The sequence below is a fragment of the Aquarana catesbeiana genome, linkage group LG10 (genome assembly GCF_042186555.1).
Source record: "Aquarana catesbeiana isolate 2022-GZ linkage group LG10, ASM4218655v1, whole genome shotgun sequence".
Classification (NCBI taxonomy): Eukaryota; Metazoa; Chordata; class Amphibia; order Anura; family Ranidae; genus Aquarana; species Aquarana catesbeiana.
The window spans coordinates 133,203,599-133,218,731 of NC_133333.1; positions in this window are offsets into that span (position 1 = coordinate 133,203,599).

Sequence of the window (15,133 nt, forward strand, 5' to 3'; positions counted from 1 at the left end):
ATAGGGTGACTAAAGTTGCTTCAATCCAAAGTGAAGGAAATATAAGGTGCTTTAGAAAAATTCAAGTGTGCAACACCCCCTCATGTATCCCCACTCACCAGATCAGAACGACCCCCAGCTTTTCAGTCTGGTGGGTCACTTACAGCTTGATAAAGATACACAGGGAAAAATAATAAAAAATTAAAAAGTCAGATTAGGGGAACATGTTAATAGGATCAAAAAGTTTTATAAACATCACAGTTTGTCCAACCATTTCAGACTATTCCACGGAAGAGACCCTAGTGGCCTTACCTTTTGTGGTATAGATAGAGTTGAGGGACACTGGAGAGGTGGCAATCTCAAGCGAGCCATTTCTCGTAATATGACCCAGTGGATCCACCTGGGGTTACATATCGAATTGGATATAAATTGTTTCCTGTCCAATTTCTAGAAGAATTTGTATACTTTTTATTGTGATATTGACTTTTTAATTTTTTTTTTTATTTTCTTTTTCCTTTTTCTTTCTTTTGTCATTATTTTTATTTTTTTTTCTTTCTTGTTTTCATCTTTTTTATTATTATTTTTATTTTTATTTTATTTTATTTTTATTATATTTTTTTATTTTTATTTTATTTTTTTATTTTTATTTTTTTTTTCATTTTCTTGTTTATTTTTATGTTATTTTTATTTTTATCTTATTATTTATTTTTATTTGTGTTTATTTTTTTATTTTTTCATATCTCTATTTTTAATGCTTTGATGTTTGTATAAAGGTTTTATGTCAATTGTTCCACTATTTAGCCTGAATTGACGTCTAATGATTCCTTGGAAGTGTTTGTGTGATTTAATCAAACCAACAAAATGGCGTTTTTGTCTCTCCTATAGATTGTGCTCTATCCCTAGGAGCGACACTTTTGTCCCACCAACAAAATGGCCACTATGCCAAATTTGATTGGTCCCTTGTAGGGGCGTTTCTCTTCCGCCCTCTATTTAAAATGGCTCAGCTACCCAGAAAATAGGTCCTTGATGACGCCCTGTGGGAGGGCGAAACGGTGACGCTATTTCCGGTATCACTGACGTCACTTCCGGTCCCGTGGAACGCACGCCAGGAACAGCGTTTTTACACCCACAGCTCCATGTTTGAGGCTTGTTTTGTCTTACTTGTTGTAAGTTCCCACTCCCTTTTACAATAAAACCTTTTTTAATAGTACTTCACTATCAGTTCCCTTCTTTTTTTACTTCTGGGTACCTGTTTTTTCTGGCTGAGCAACTTCATAAAGGAACTCTGAACCTGATGCCATATCACCATATCCACCATCCCTGGATATCTTTACCAAGCTTTAAATGACCCACCAGACTGAAAAGCTGGGTGTCGTTCTGATCTGGTGAGTGGGGATACATGAGGGGGTGTTACCTGAATTTTTCTGAAGCACCTTATATTTCCTTCACTTTGGATTAGAGCACCTTTAGTCACCTTATTTGGACTTTGTTTCTTTTTTATTCATTATATATTTTTTATTCATTATATTTTCACTTATTGTGTTTGCGAGCGCTATATTTATATCTATAAGAGGAGCAATTGCGCCTTAGTCTTAAATATTAAAATATGGAATGCTGTTGATTAGTGGATGTGGATGTTCACTCTCGGCATGTAGTATAGTGTTTCCTGCCATAGGTTTACTATAGAGGGTAGTGCCAATAGACCCATCTTGTTGCAATATCAGGGTTGTGTCTAGAAAGTCTATTTGTTTTTTGCTATATGACGTTGTGAATTTGATTGAATGAGTTATCTTCAAGTATATTGAAGAACTCTTGAAATTCATGAATTGACCCAGACCATAAAATGAGGACATCATCAATGTACCTCTGCCTGGGGCCTGTGCACTTGACATGATCGCGTCAGCACGCAGTTGCGTTGGCGCACAGGAATTACGTGACAGGGGAGTGACCCTAGCCAGTGACTTCACCACATTAGGAGCCCATTCTGCGCTTGTTTATAGGCAGAGGGTGGCATTTAGGGAGAGTTGGCCTGCAGACACCATTCAGGTTGGAGAGAGCAAGGAGTCTACAGTAGGATACATACAGATCCCAGGTAGGCAACCCAAAGCTGTTGAAAGATGTTTATATAAGTATGAGTGTATGATCACATTTACTGCGCTTGAAATCAGATAATCTGTACCACCACCTCATGACCTGTGTACCTATTTGAGGGCATGCTCGGGCTGCAGATGGATGGATCTTGGCTTGATCTCAGCCAGTTACTAGTGAGTCATATATCCCTACTAACATATAGATATGGTACAGTATAACAAATATTCTGATATACATCCCTTTTTAGGGTAGCCAAGTACCCAATGAGTGTATAGGGGGCCATTACTCCATCTTGCGCACAAGTCTAAACTACTTTTGAAAGGTAATGGTAACCTATAATATGGAATAGATCATAATACAGTAAAACCTTGGTTTGAGAGTAACTTGGTTTGAGAGCATTTTGCAAAACAAGCAACATTTTTAAATAAATTTTGACTTGATATACAAGCGATGTCTTGATGTACAAGTAGCGTCATGTCACAACTGAGTATAAAAGAGAAGCCTCTAAGTGTAGCGCCTCTAAGTGTAGCAATACGGTTACATTTAATGGTACATTTAAAGGTACAACATTTACAAATGCACATGGTTGATGATTAAAACGGGCACATCTAAGTATGCAGGCATCCAGGGTAAAGATGCCCACATAGACCATCCTCCTCACCAACAGTTCAAGCCTCGCTTTCAGATCTCTCTACTGCAGGGTAGACTTCCCGGTCATAATTGCAGACAGCTTTACCCCGGATGCCTGCATATTTAAATGTGCCTCTTTTAATCATTGAAAATGTGAGTTGCTAAATGTTGTACCTTCGTTAAATGTAACCATATTGCTACACTTAGAGGCACCTCTGTTCTCTTTTATACTCTAGCTCCTGCAGGATTTTGCTTCTTATCCCCTTTTGGGGGCTTCCATTCGTGGATGGACATTTTATGGTTACACAACCTGGTCACATTGCTATAATCTTTGTATATGGACTATAAACTGAAGGACTTATGAATAAATGGTTGTGAAATGAATCATTTGAGTTTCCATTATTTCTTATGGGGAAATTTGCTTTGATATACAAGTGCTTTGGATTACAAGCATGCTTCTGGAACAAATTATGCTCGCAATCCAAGGTTTTACTGTACTGAGTACCTGTGTATCTATGCAGCACATGATATACAGCCATGTTCCTTTTATCTTTCCAGTTTTTCAGGTGGTGCGTAATACAAAATTGAGAAGCAGTAACATTGATATCAAGCCCTGAGGTTTCTCTTTATAACTTATATATTCTTGTTAGAAAACTCATTCAATAGTAAGTGGTTTATCCATTATAACCTATAGTCTGTATACCATCATTGGGCTGAAAGATTAAGTAGTATTATTAGACATATTATTTCTTCAAACACTGTAGATCTTATATCTCTCCGGCTGCAATTTTCCTAGTGCCCTGGCGCCCGCCCAGGGAGCAAGTGTGCATGTGTGGCTCATCTTCTGCCAGTAAAAGGAAAGGATTGCCAGTTAAAAATATGGTTGTGAAACTCAGCTCAGCCCTGCGCATGCACAGGTCTGGTTCGGAGCTAGCCACGACCATTTGAGTGCATGCTAGTGTGTTTGGGCGGTGCAAATGGGGGGGTGGGCCTGGTGGAGGCAGTGCCTGAGCATGTCATGTGATGCGAGGAGGCCTAGGGGAGTGGCCGGAGCCTCGTGTGCGGGTCTGCGGTATGGGAGCAAGGCAAGCCAGGAGCGGGACTGTCAGTGCTGTTTGGACTGGAGTGGACCGAAGGGACCACCTGTCATGGAGAGAGACTGCCACTGTGACTCATAAGGGGACGTGTCATGTCGGTGAGGTGTCATCATCATCTGTGCTGCTGTCAGTGTCACTGTGAGAGTCAATTTCATGCATGTGTGCCTGCCCATTCTAATTTCTTGTCCTGTCCCTGAGCTACTCACTTACTATTTCGAAAGAAAATATTAAATGTTTTTTGCCTTAATAGCCACCTTAAATCACATTTCCAATTGCATATTGTACTTGTTTGTAGTCTAAATACTGAATTTTGCACTTAAAACTGTGTTTTTGTAAATTTTGGAAATGTCAGTAAAAATGTTGCTGTGCCAGTAAATTTTGGGTGTCGTGTCAGTAAATTTCAATCTCGTAGGTTGGCAACACTGGGCCCGTCACAATGACGACATGTTTCGCGCTGTGCGCTTTGTCAAGTCCAGGGGTTCCCGCAGGCACCTAATCTCATTTGTTGTATTAAGTACCCAATGAGTGTATAGGGGGCCATTGCTCCATCTTGCACACAAGTCTAAACTACTATGGTAACCTATGGTGACCTATAATATGGAATAGATCATAATACTGTGTATCTATGCAGCACATGATATACAGCCATGTTCCTTTTATCTTTCAAGTTTTTCCAGGTGGTGCGTAATGAAAAATTGAGAAGCAGTAACATTGATATCAAGCCCTGAGGGTTCTCTTTATACCTTATATCTTCTTGTTAGAAAACTCATTCAATAGTAAGTGGTTTATCCATTATAACCTATAGTCTGTATACCATCATTGGGCTGAAAGATTGAGTAGTATTATTAGACATTAGGGATGAGCTTCGAGTTCGAGTCGAACTCATGTTCGACTCGAACATTGGCTGTTCGCAAGTTCGCCGAACAGCGAACAATTTGGGGTGTTCGCGGCAAATTCGAATGCTGCGGAACACCCTTTAAAAGTCTATGGGAGAAATCAAAAGTGCTAATTTTAAAGGCTAATATGCAAGTTATTGTCATAAAAAGTGTTTGGGGACCCAGGTCCTGCCCCAGGGGACATGGATCAATGCAAAAAAAAGTTTTAAAAACGGCCATTTTTTCAGGAGCAGTGATTATAATAATGCTTAAAGTCAAACAATAAAAGTGTAATATCCCTTTAAATTTCATACCTGGGGGGTGTCTATAGTATGCCTGTAAAGGGGCGCATGTTTCCTGTATTTAGAACAGTCTGACAGCAAAATGACATTTTGAAGGAAAAAACTCATTTAAAACTACCCGCGGCTATTAATGCATTGCCGACAACACACATAGAAGTTCATTGATAAAAACGGCATGGGAATTCCCCAAAGGGGAACCCCGAACCAAAATTAAAAAAAAAAAAATGATGTGGGAGTCCCCCTAAATTCCATACCAGGCCCTTCAGGTCTGGTATGGATATTAAGGGGAACCCCGGCCAAAATTAAAAAAAAAAAATGATGTGGGGTTCCCCCTAAATTCCATACCAGACCCTTCAGGTCTGGTATGGATTTTAAGGGGAACCCCGTGCCAAAAAAAAAAAAAAAAACGGCAGAGGGGGGGACGAGAGTGCGGCCCCCCCCCTCCTGAACCGTACCAGGCCACATGCCCTCAACATTGGGAGGGTGCTTTGAGGTAGCCCCCCAAAACACCTTGTCCCCATGTTGATGAGGACAAGGGCCTCATCCCCACAACCCTGGCCTGTGGTTGTGGGGGTCTGCGGGCGGGGGGCTTATCGGAATCTGGAAGCCCCCTTTAACAAGGGGACCCCCAGATCCCGGCCCCCCCCTGTGTGAAATGGTAAGGGGGTACAAAAGTACCCCTACCATTTCACTAAAAAACTGTCAAAAATGTTAAAAATGACAAGAGACAGTTTTTGACAATTCCTTTATTTAAATACTTCTTCTTTCTTCTATCTTCCTTCATCTTCTGGTTCTTCTGGCTCTTCTGGTTCTTCCTCCGGCGTTCTCGTCCAGCATCTCCTCCGCGGCATCTTCTATCTTCTTCTCCTCGGGCCGCTCCGCACCCATGGCATGGGGGGAGGCTCCCGCTCTTCTCTTCTTCTTCATCTTCTTCTCTTCTTCTTTTCTTCTCTTCTTCATTTTCTTCTCCGGGCCGCTCCGCACCCATGCTGGCATGAAGGGAGGCTCCAGCTGTGTGACGGCGCTCCTCGTCTGACAGTTCTTAAATAACGGGGGGCGGGGCCACCCGGTGACCTCGCCCCCTCTGACACACGGTGACTTGACGGGACTTCCCTGTGACGTCACGGGGAATGCCACAGGGAAGTCCCGTCATGTCCCGTACGTCAGAGGGGGGCGGGGTCACCGGGTGGCCCCGCCCCCCATTATTTAAGAACTGTCAGACGAGGAGCGCCGTCACACAGTGGGAGCCTCCCTTCATGCCAGCATGGGTGCGGAGCGGCCCGGAGAAGAAAATGAAGAAGAGAAGAAGAGAAGAAAAGAAGAAGAGAAGAAGATGAAGAAGAAGAGAAGAGCGGGAGCCTCCCCCCATGCCATGGGTGCGGAGCGGCCCGAGGAGAAGAAGATAGAAGACGCCGCGGAGGAGATGCTGGACGAGAATGCAGGAGAAAGAATCAGAAGAGCCAGAAGAACCAGAAGAACCAGAAGATGAAGGAAGATAGAAGAAAGAAGAAGTATTTAAATAAAGGAATTGACAAAAACTGTCTCTTGTCATTTTTAACATTTTTGACAGTTTTTTAGTGAAATGGTAGGGGTACTTTTGTACCCCCTTACCATTTCACACAGGGGGGGGCCGGGATCTGGGGGTCCCCTTGTTAAAGGGGGCTTCCAGATTCCAATAAGCCCCCCGCCCGCAGACCCCCACAACCACCGGCCAGGGTTGTGGGGATGAGGCCCTTGTCCTCATCAACATGGGGACAAGGTGTTTTGGGGGGCTACCCCAAAGCACCCTCCCAATGTTGAGGGCATGTGGCCAGGTACGGTTCAGGAGGGGGGGGCGCACTCTCGTCCCCCCCTCTTTTCCTGCGGCCTGCCAGGTTGCGTGCTCGGATAAGGGTCTGGTATGGATCTTTGGGGGGACCCCACGCCGTTTTTTTTTTTTTTTTGGCGCGGGGTTCCCCTTAAAATCCATACCAGACCTGAAGGGTCTGGTATGGAATTTAGGGGGAACCCCACGTCATTTTTTTTTTTTAATTTTGGCCGGGGTTCCCCTTAATATCCATACCAGACCTGAAGGGCCTGGTATGGAATTTAGGAGGACTCCCACGTCATTTTATTTTTTTAATTTTGGTTTGGGGTTCCCCTTTGGGGAATTCCCATGCCGTTTTTATCAATGAACTTCTATGTGTATTGTCGGCAATGCAATAGCCGCGGGTAGTTTTAAATGAGTTTTTTCCTTCAAAATGTCATTTTGCTGTCAGACTGTTCTAAACACAGGAAACATGCGCCCCTTTACAGGCATACTATAGACACCCCCCAGGTACGAAATTTAAAGGGATATTACACTTTTATTGTTTGACTTTAAGTATTATTAAAATCACTGCTCCTGAAAAAATGGCCATTTTTAAAACTTTTTTTTGCATCGATCTATGTCCCCTGGGGCAGGACCCAGGTCCCCAAACACTTTTTATGACAATAACTTGCATATTAGCCTTTAAAATTAGCACTTTTGATTATTCATGTTCGTGTCCCATAGACTTTAACAGTGTTCGCGTATTCAAACGAACTTTTTTCCTGTTCGCATGTTCTGGTGCGAACCGAACAGGGGGGTGTTCGGCTCATCCCTATTAGACATATTATTTCTTCAAACACTGTAGATCTTATATCTCTCCAGCTGCAATTTTCCTAGTGCCCCGACGCCTGTCCAGGGAGCAACTGTGCATGTGTGGCTTACCTTCGAGGTGAGTCCCACACACTCACATATGGCTACAATAAAATGAATTGTGATATACAGACTATGTAATGAAATGATAAAGGTGGTCAAATATAAGCATACGTGATATTATTTTCCTTCATAGATGAGTACTGTGTAATCTTCATAGGCCCTGATGAAGCAGTGGTGATGCGCGTTGGCACATGAAGACCTATCTATCAGTGCTCATCCTTTTGCAATATAATTTCATGCAGAATATTGTCGTGAGGGGCTTTTTTATTCTATGTCTTATATTAGATGTTCATGTTGACATCAACGTTTTAATGTGATTAATAAATGTTTTATGTTTTAACAAATCCTGATTAGTCACTCATTTGGGCCTGCACAGTCTGATCTTCTCTTCAATTTTTTCTACTGTCCTTCTCAGACAGTTTATGAGAAACATTGATGTGGAGACATGACAAGAACACAAATGATGAACATAACAGGGTGGTGTCAGGCACTTCATTCCTCTCTTGTAAAACATGAATGGGATGCTGTAAGAGGAGACTGAGCAAGGGAGGAAAATGGGTACACCCAGGCTGAGAGATTATTACTGGTCCTGCTTATATAAACTGCCTTCCTGCTGGTTCTGTGAGTTTTCTACACCTAGTGGAACAAAGATACATTATATTACCAAATGTATTGGGACACCTGCCTTTACACACACACATGAACTTTAATGGCATCCCGGTCTTAGTCTGTAGGGTTCAATATTGTGTTGCCGCCTTTGCAGCTATAACAGGTTCAACATAGGGTTCAATATTCAGTTGCACCTTTTGCAGCTATAACAGCTTCAACTCTTCTGTTAAGGCTGTCCACTGGGTTTAGGAGTGTGTCTATGGGAAGGTTTGACCATTCTTCCAGAAACATATTTGTGAGGTCAGGCACTGATGTTGGAGATAAGGCCTGGCTCACAGTCGCTGCTCTAATTCATCCCAAAGCAGTTCTATCACAGCGTGGCTTGGCCCTGCCCCCTTCTCTTTCCTCCTCCAATGGCTCCTGCTGCTGCTTCCATGTCCAGTGAGGAGGAAGAGAGCAGAGAGAGCTACTGCCTCCATGTCTTGGGCACAGCACTGGATAAAAATTGGGTGCAGGTGAATATTTAAAGGGGCTGGGTGGGGGAGCTGGACAAAAAAGGTTTTTACCCTAATGCAAACATTAATTTAAGGTTAAAAAAAAAACTTTTAGCTTTACAACTACTTTAAGGGAATAAGAGCAATTTAAGGAAAATGATGGTTTGGTGCAAAGTAAGGTTAGGAAAAGTTTTTTTTACTTCATTAAAGAGGCATCTGAAGCTAAGATGGCCCTAACTGTCTAACAATAATGCACACATTTTACTATCCAGTAATAGGTTTCATAACCCATTAACTAGAAATCATTTTATGCTTAGTAATTTACAAGACTGCAATTTACAGGGACTGGGAAGTAGTTAAGACACAGATCAGAGCAAAAGGAAATTATACAAGTAAAGCTTGCTATGTTGGCAGTTCCTCTAATCTTTTCCTTTTGATTTTGTTTTATCTTTGTCTCTTCCTTTTTTGTATGGGCTTTCCTTCCTCAGTGATAGTAGCTTGGTGTAAAAGGCATATACCTTTTATCCCTAGAAGAGGGTCTGGCAAGCCAGCCTCCTGCTATACTGAAGCTAACTTTCAGGTTCAACTAAAAGGTCACCTCCAGCTATGGAGAAAACTCAATAGCTGGAGTTTTTGTGGGGCACTCTTTTTTTACTCTAAAAAAAATATAATTTCATCCCTACAATCCTTCCCTCCATGCATTGTAACTCGCTCCTTGCCTCTATTTTGATTTAGGTGACAATGATTTCTTCTCTGCTCCCAAAGCTTTTTGGGATGTGCATGTCACATATGCCAGGTGGCATTAGCTTCAACACAGTGGCTGGAGGATGGCTAATGTGGCAGAGCATCATCAGGGATAGACAAGACAGTCCCAGGGATGTCAGAAAGCGTACCTCCCAACTTTTGAACTTCAGAATGAGGGACACTTGAGGAAGGAAGTAACCTTGCATAGCATGCTGCAGCAAATGTGGGTGTAGTCAAACTTCTGACAGTGGAAGGAGCTTAAGGAGCATCATTAAACAAAACTCGGACTTCCTTGTACCTCTAAAATATGCTTTCATTATTGTTCTGCAAGCAAGAGTCTCATGGATACATACAAACCCCAGCACATTCATTTAAAAAAAAGGATAAAAGCATGCAGGGTTTGGAGTGCATTACGTACAGAGTGCAGGGTTCTGGGATGAGCTATGTACAGAGTGCAGGGTTCTGGGATGAGCTATGTACAGAGTGCAGGGTTCTGGGATGAGCTATGTACAGAGTGCAGGGTTCTGGGATGAGCTATGTACAGAGTGCAGGGTTCTGGGATGAGCTATGTACAGAGTGCAGGGTTCTGGGATGAGCTATGTACAGGGTGCATGGTTCTGAGATGAGCTATGTACAGAGTGCAGGGTTCCAGCATGAGCTATGTACAGAGTGCAGGGTTCTGGAATGATCTATGTACAGAGTGCAGGGTTCTGGGATGAGTTATATACAGAGTGCAGGATTCTGGGATGAGCTATGTACAGAGTGCAGGCTTCTGGGATGAGATAAGTACACAGTGCAGGGTTCTGGGATGGGCTATGTACAGAGTGCAGGGTTCTGGGATGAGATAAGTACACAATGCAGGGTTCTGGGATGGGCTATGTACAGAGTGCAGGGTTCTGGGATGAGCTATGTACAGAGTGCAGGGTTCTGGCATGAGCTATGTACAGAGTGCAGGGTTCTGGAATGAGCTATGTACAGAGAGCATGGTTCTGGGATGAGTTATGTACAGAGTGCGGGGTCCTAGAATGAGCTATGTACAGAGTGCAGGGTTCTGGGATGAGATAAGTACACAGTGCAGGGTTCTGGGATGGGCTATGTACAGAGTGCAGGGTTCTGGGATGAGCTATGTACAGAGTGCAGGGTTCTGGGATGAGCTATGTACAGAGTGCAGGGTTCTGGCATGAGCTATGTACAGAGTGCAGGGTTCTGGAATGAGCTATGTACAGAGTGCAGGGTTCTGGAATGAGCTATGTACAGAGATCTTTGCTGGTAGTTCTGCCAGTGGTGTCCGGGTGGACTGTGAATGGTGTCAGTCAGTACAGCAGTGGATGTGCTCAGTAGGGCAGTGGATGTGGTCAGTAGGGCAGTGGACATGCTCAGTAGAGCAGTGGACGTGGTCAGTAGAGCAGTGGACATGGTGAGTAGAGCAGTGGATATTGTCAGGGCAGTGGATATTGTCAGTAGGCAGTGGACATGGTCAGTAGGGCAATGGACGTGATCAGTAGGGCAGTGAATGTGGTCAGTAGGCCAGTGGATGTGGTCAGTAGGGCAGTGGACATGGTCAGTAGAGCAGTGGACGGGTTCAAACGTTTTTGTTATTTTATTTTTTCTACTATTTTTTCCATTATATTTTATTTTACAATTTTATTTTTTTAGTTTTTTTTACAATTTTTAATGGGAGGGGGTGGCAGTGGAGGGCAGTATGATGGGAGGGGTGGCAGTGGTGGGCAGTATGATGGGAGGGGTGGCAGTAGAGGGCAGTATGATGGGGTGGAGGGCAGTATGAAGGGAGGGAGTGGCAGTGGAGGGCAGTATGATGAGAGGGGTGGCAGTGGAGGGCAGTATGATGGGAGGGGTGGCAGTGGGCAGTATGATGGGGTGGAGGGCAGTATGATGGGAGGGGTGGCAGTGGAGGGCAGTATGATGGGTGGGGTGGCAGTGGAGGGCAATATGATTAGGTGGAGGGCAGTATGATGGGAGGGGGTGGCAGTGGAGGGCAGTATTATGGGAGGGGGGGTGGCAGTGGAGGGTAGTATAATGGGGTGGAGGGCAATATGATGGGAGGGGGTGGAAGTGGAGGCCAGTATGATGGTAGGAGTGAAAGTGGAGGGCAGTATGATGGGAGGGGTGGCAGTGGAGGGCAGTATGATTGGGTGAAGGGCAGTATGATTGGAAGGGGTGGCAGTGGAGGGCAGTATGATGGGAGGGGTAGCAGTGGGCAGTATGATGGGGTGGAGGGCAGTATGATGGGAGGGGTGGCAGTGGAGGGTAGTATGATGGGGTGGAGGGCAATATGATGGGAGGGGTGGCAGTGGAGGACAGTATCATGGGAGGAGTAGCAGTGGAGGGCAGTGTGATGGGAGGGGTGGCAGTGGAGGGCAGTATGATGGGAGGGGTGGCAGTGGGCAGTATGATGGGGTGGGGGGCAGTATGATGGGAGGGGTGGCAGTGGAGGGCAGTATGATGGGAGGGGTGGCAGTGGAGGGCAATATGATTGGGTGGAGGGCAGTATGATGGGAGGGGGTGGCAGTGGAGGGCAGTATGATGGGAGGGGTGGCAGTGGAGGGCAGTATGATGGGGTGGGGGGCAGTATGATGGGAGGAGTGGCAGTGGAGGGCAGTATGATGGGAGGGATGGCAGTGGAGGGCAATATGATTGGGTGGAGGGCCGTATGATGGGAGGGGTGGCAGTGGAGGATAGTATGATGGGGGTAGTGGAGGGCAGTATGATGGGAGGGAGGGCAGTATGATGGGAGGGGTGGCACTGGGCAGTATGATGGGTTGAAGGGCAGTATGATGGGAGGGGTGGCAGTGGAGGGCAGTATGATGGGGTGGAGGGCAGTATGATGGGAGGGGGGTGGCAGTGGAGGGCAGTATGATGGGACGGGGGTGGCAGTGGAGGGCAGTATGATGGGGGGTGGCAGTGGAGGGCAGTATGATGGGAGGGGTGGCAGTGGGCAGTATGATGGGGTGGAGGGCAGCATGATCGAGGGCAGTATAATGGAAGGGGAGGCAGTGAGGGCAGTATGATAGGAGGGGGGATAGTGGAGGGCAGTATGATGGGAGGGGTGATAGTGGAGGGCAGTATGATGAGAGGGGTGGCAGTGGAGGGCAGTATGATGGGGGTAGTGGAAGGCAGTATGATGGGAGGGAGGGCAGTATGATGGGAGGGGTGGCAGTGGAGGGCAGTATGATTGGGTGGAGGGCAGTATGATTGGAGGGGTTGGCAATGGAGGGCAGTATGATGGGGGTGGTAGAGGACAGTATGATGGGAGAGAGGGAAGTATGATGGGAGGGGTGGCAGTGGAGGGCAGTATGATGGGAGGGGTGGCAGTGGAGGGCAGTATGATTGGGTGGAGGGCAGTATGATTGGAGGGGGTGGCAATGGAGGGCAGTATGATGGGGGTGGTGGAGGACAGTATGATGGGAGGGAGGGCAGTATGATGGGAGGGGTGGCAGTGGAGGGCAATATGATGGGAGGAGTGGCAGTGGAGGGCAGTATGATTGGGTGGAGAGCAGTATGATGGGAGGGGTGGCAGTGGAGGGCAGTATGATGGGAGGGTTGGTAGCGGGCAGTATGATGGGGTGGAGGGCAGTATGATGGGAGGGGTGGCAGTGGAGGGCAGTATGATGGGAGGGGTGGCAGTGGGCAGTATGATGGGGTGGAGGGCAGTATGATGGGGGTAGTGGAGGGCAGTATGATTGGGTGGAGGGCAGTATGATGGCAGGGGGTTGCAGTGGAGGGCAGTATGATGGCAGGGGGTAGCAGTGGAGGGCAGTATGATTGGAGGGCTGGCAGTTGAGAGCAGTATGATGGGAGGGGTGGCAGTGGGCAGTATGATGGGGTGGAGGGCAGTATGATGGAGGGCAGTATAATGGAAAGGGGAGGCAGTGAGGGCAGTATGATGGGAGGGGGGATAGTGGAGGGCAGTATGATAGGAGGGGTGGTAGTGGAGGGCAATATGATGGGGTAGTGGAGGGCAGTATGATAGGAGGGAGGGCAGTATGATGGGAGGGGTGGCAGTGGAGGGCAGTATGATTGGGTGTAGGGCAGTATGATCAGAGGGGGTGGCAGTGGAGGGCAGTATGATGGGAGGAGTGGCAGTGGAGGGCAGTATGATTGGGTGGAGGGCAGTATGATGGGAGGGGTGGCAGTGGAGGGCAGTATGATGGGAGGGGTGGCAGTGGAGGGCAGTATGATGGGAGGGGTGGTAGCGGGCAGTATGATGGGGTGGAGGGCAGTATGATGGGAGGGGTGGCAGTGGAGGGCAGTATGATGGGAGGGGTGGCAGTGGGAAGTATGATGGGGTGGAGGGCAGTGGAGGGCAGTATGATTGGGTGGAGGGCAGTATGAAGGCAGGGGGTAGCAGTGGACGGCAGTATGATGGCAGGGGGTAGCAGTGGAGGGCAGTATGATGGGAGGGGTGGCAGCGGGCAGTATGATGGGATGTAGAGCAGTATGATGGAGGGCAGTTTACTGGAAGGGGAGGCAGTGAGGGCAGTATGATGGGAGGGGGGATAGTGGAGAGGGTAGTGGAGGGCAGTATGATGGGAGGGGGGAATAGTGGAGGGCAGTATGATGGGAGGGGGGTAGTGGAGGGCAGTATGATGGGAGGGGGGATATTCAAGGGCAGTATGATGGGAGGGATAGTAGTGGAGGGCAGTATGATGGGAGGGGGTGGTAGTGGAGGGCAGTTTGATGGGGGGTAGTGGAAGGCAGTATGATGGGAGGGAGGGCAGTATGACGGGGAGTAGTGGAGGGCAGTATGATGGGAGGACAGTATGATGGGAGGGGTGGTAGTGGAGGGCAGTATGATGGGGGGAGTGGAGGGCAGTATGATGGGAGGGGGATAGTGGAGGGCAGTATGATGAAAGGGGTGGTAGTGGAGGGCAGTATGATGAGAGGGGGTGGTAGTGGAGGGCAGTATGATAGGGGTAGTGGAGGGCAGTATGATGAGGGGTAGTGGAGGGCAGTATGATGAGGGGTAGTGGAGGGCAGTATGATCATGGGAGGGGGGATAGAGGAGGGCAGCATGGGGGGACTGTACAGCATGACTGGAGGGGGCAGTTTATGGGAGGGAGCAGAGTGACTATAAGCGTCTTCAGGGCAGGGAGCATTTTTCCTACCTTTCTTCCAGAGCAGGAACAGACATCAGGCAAGACCCAGAGTCGGGGGCGGGGTCGGTGGTGGAGCTTATGCATGAAAAGGAGATTCTCCTACAGCTCACTCTGAATGCTGGGGCCCTGCTCTTCTCCTTGTCATGACGTCACCGGTTGCTAGATGCCAGGCGATCCGTGTCTAGCAACCAGTTGTTTGGGCAGTGAGCCAGGCAGTGCCTGGGGGTTAATAATAAAGCGCCGCGGGTCTCGGTCAGCAGTACACCAGACAGTGAGGGGCAACGGCGGCATTTTTAGGGGGCATCAGATTGGCCCAGGGGTCAATTCCGGGACATTGCATTGTCCCAGAATGAAGGAGCCCGGGACACGGGACAGACCTCCCAAGGCGGGACTTTCACGGCCATCCGGGACGGTTGGGAGGTAGGAGCAAGCATTATGGCAGTGTAGGATCCAATGTGCAGCAGCAAATTACA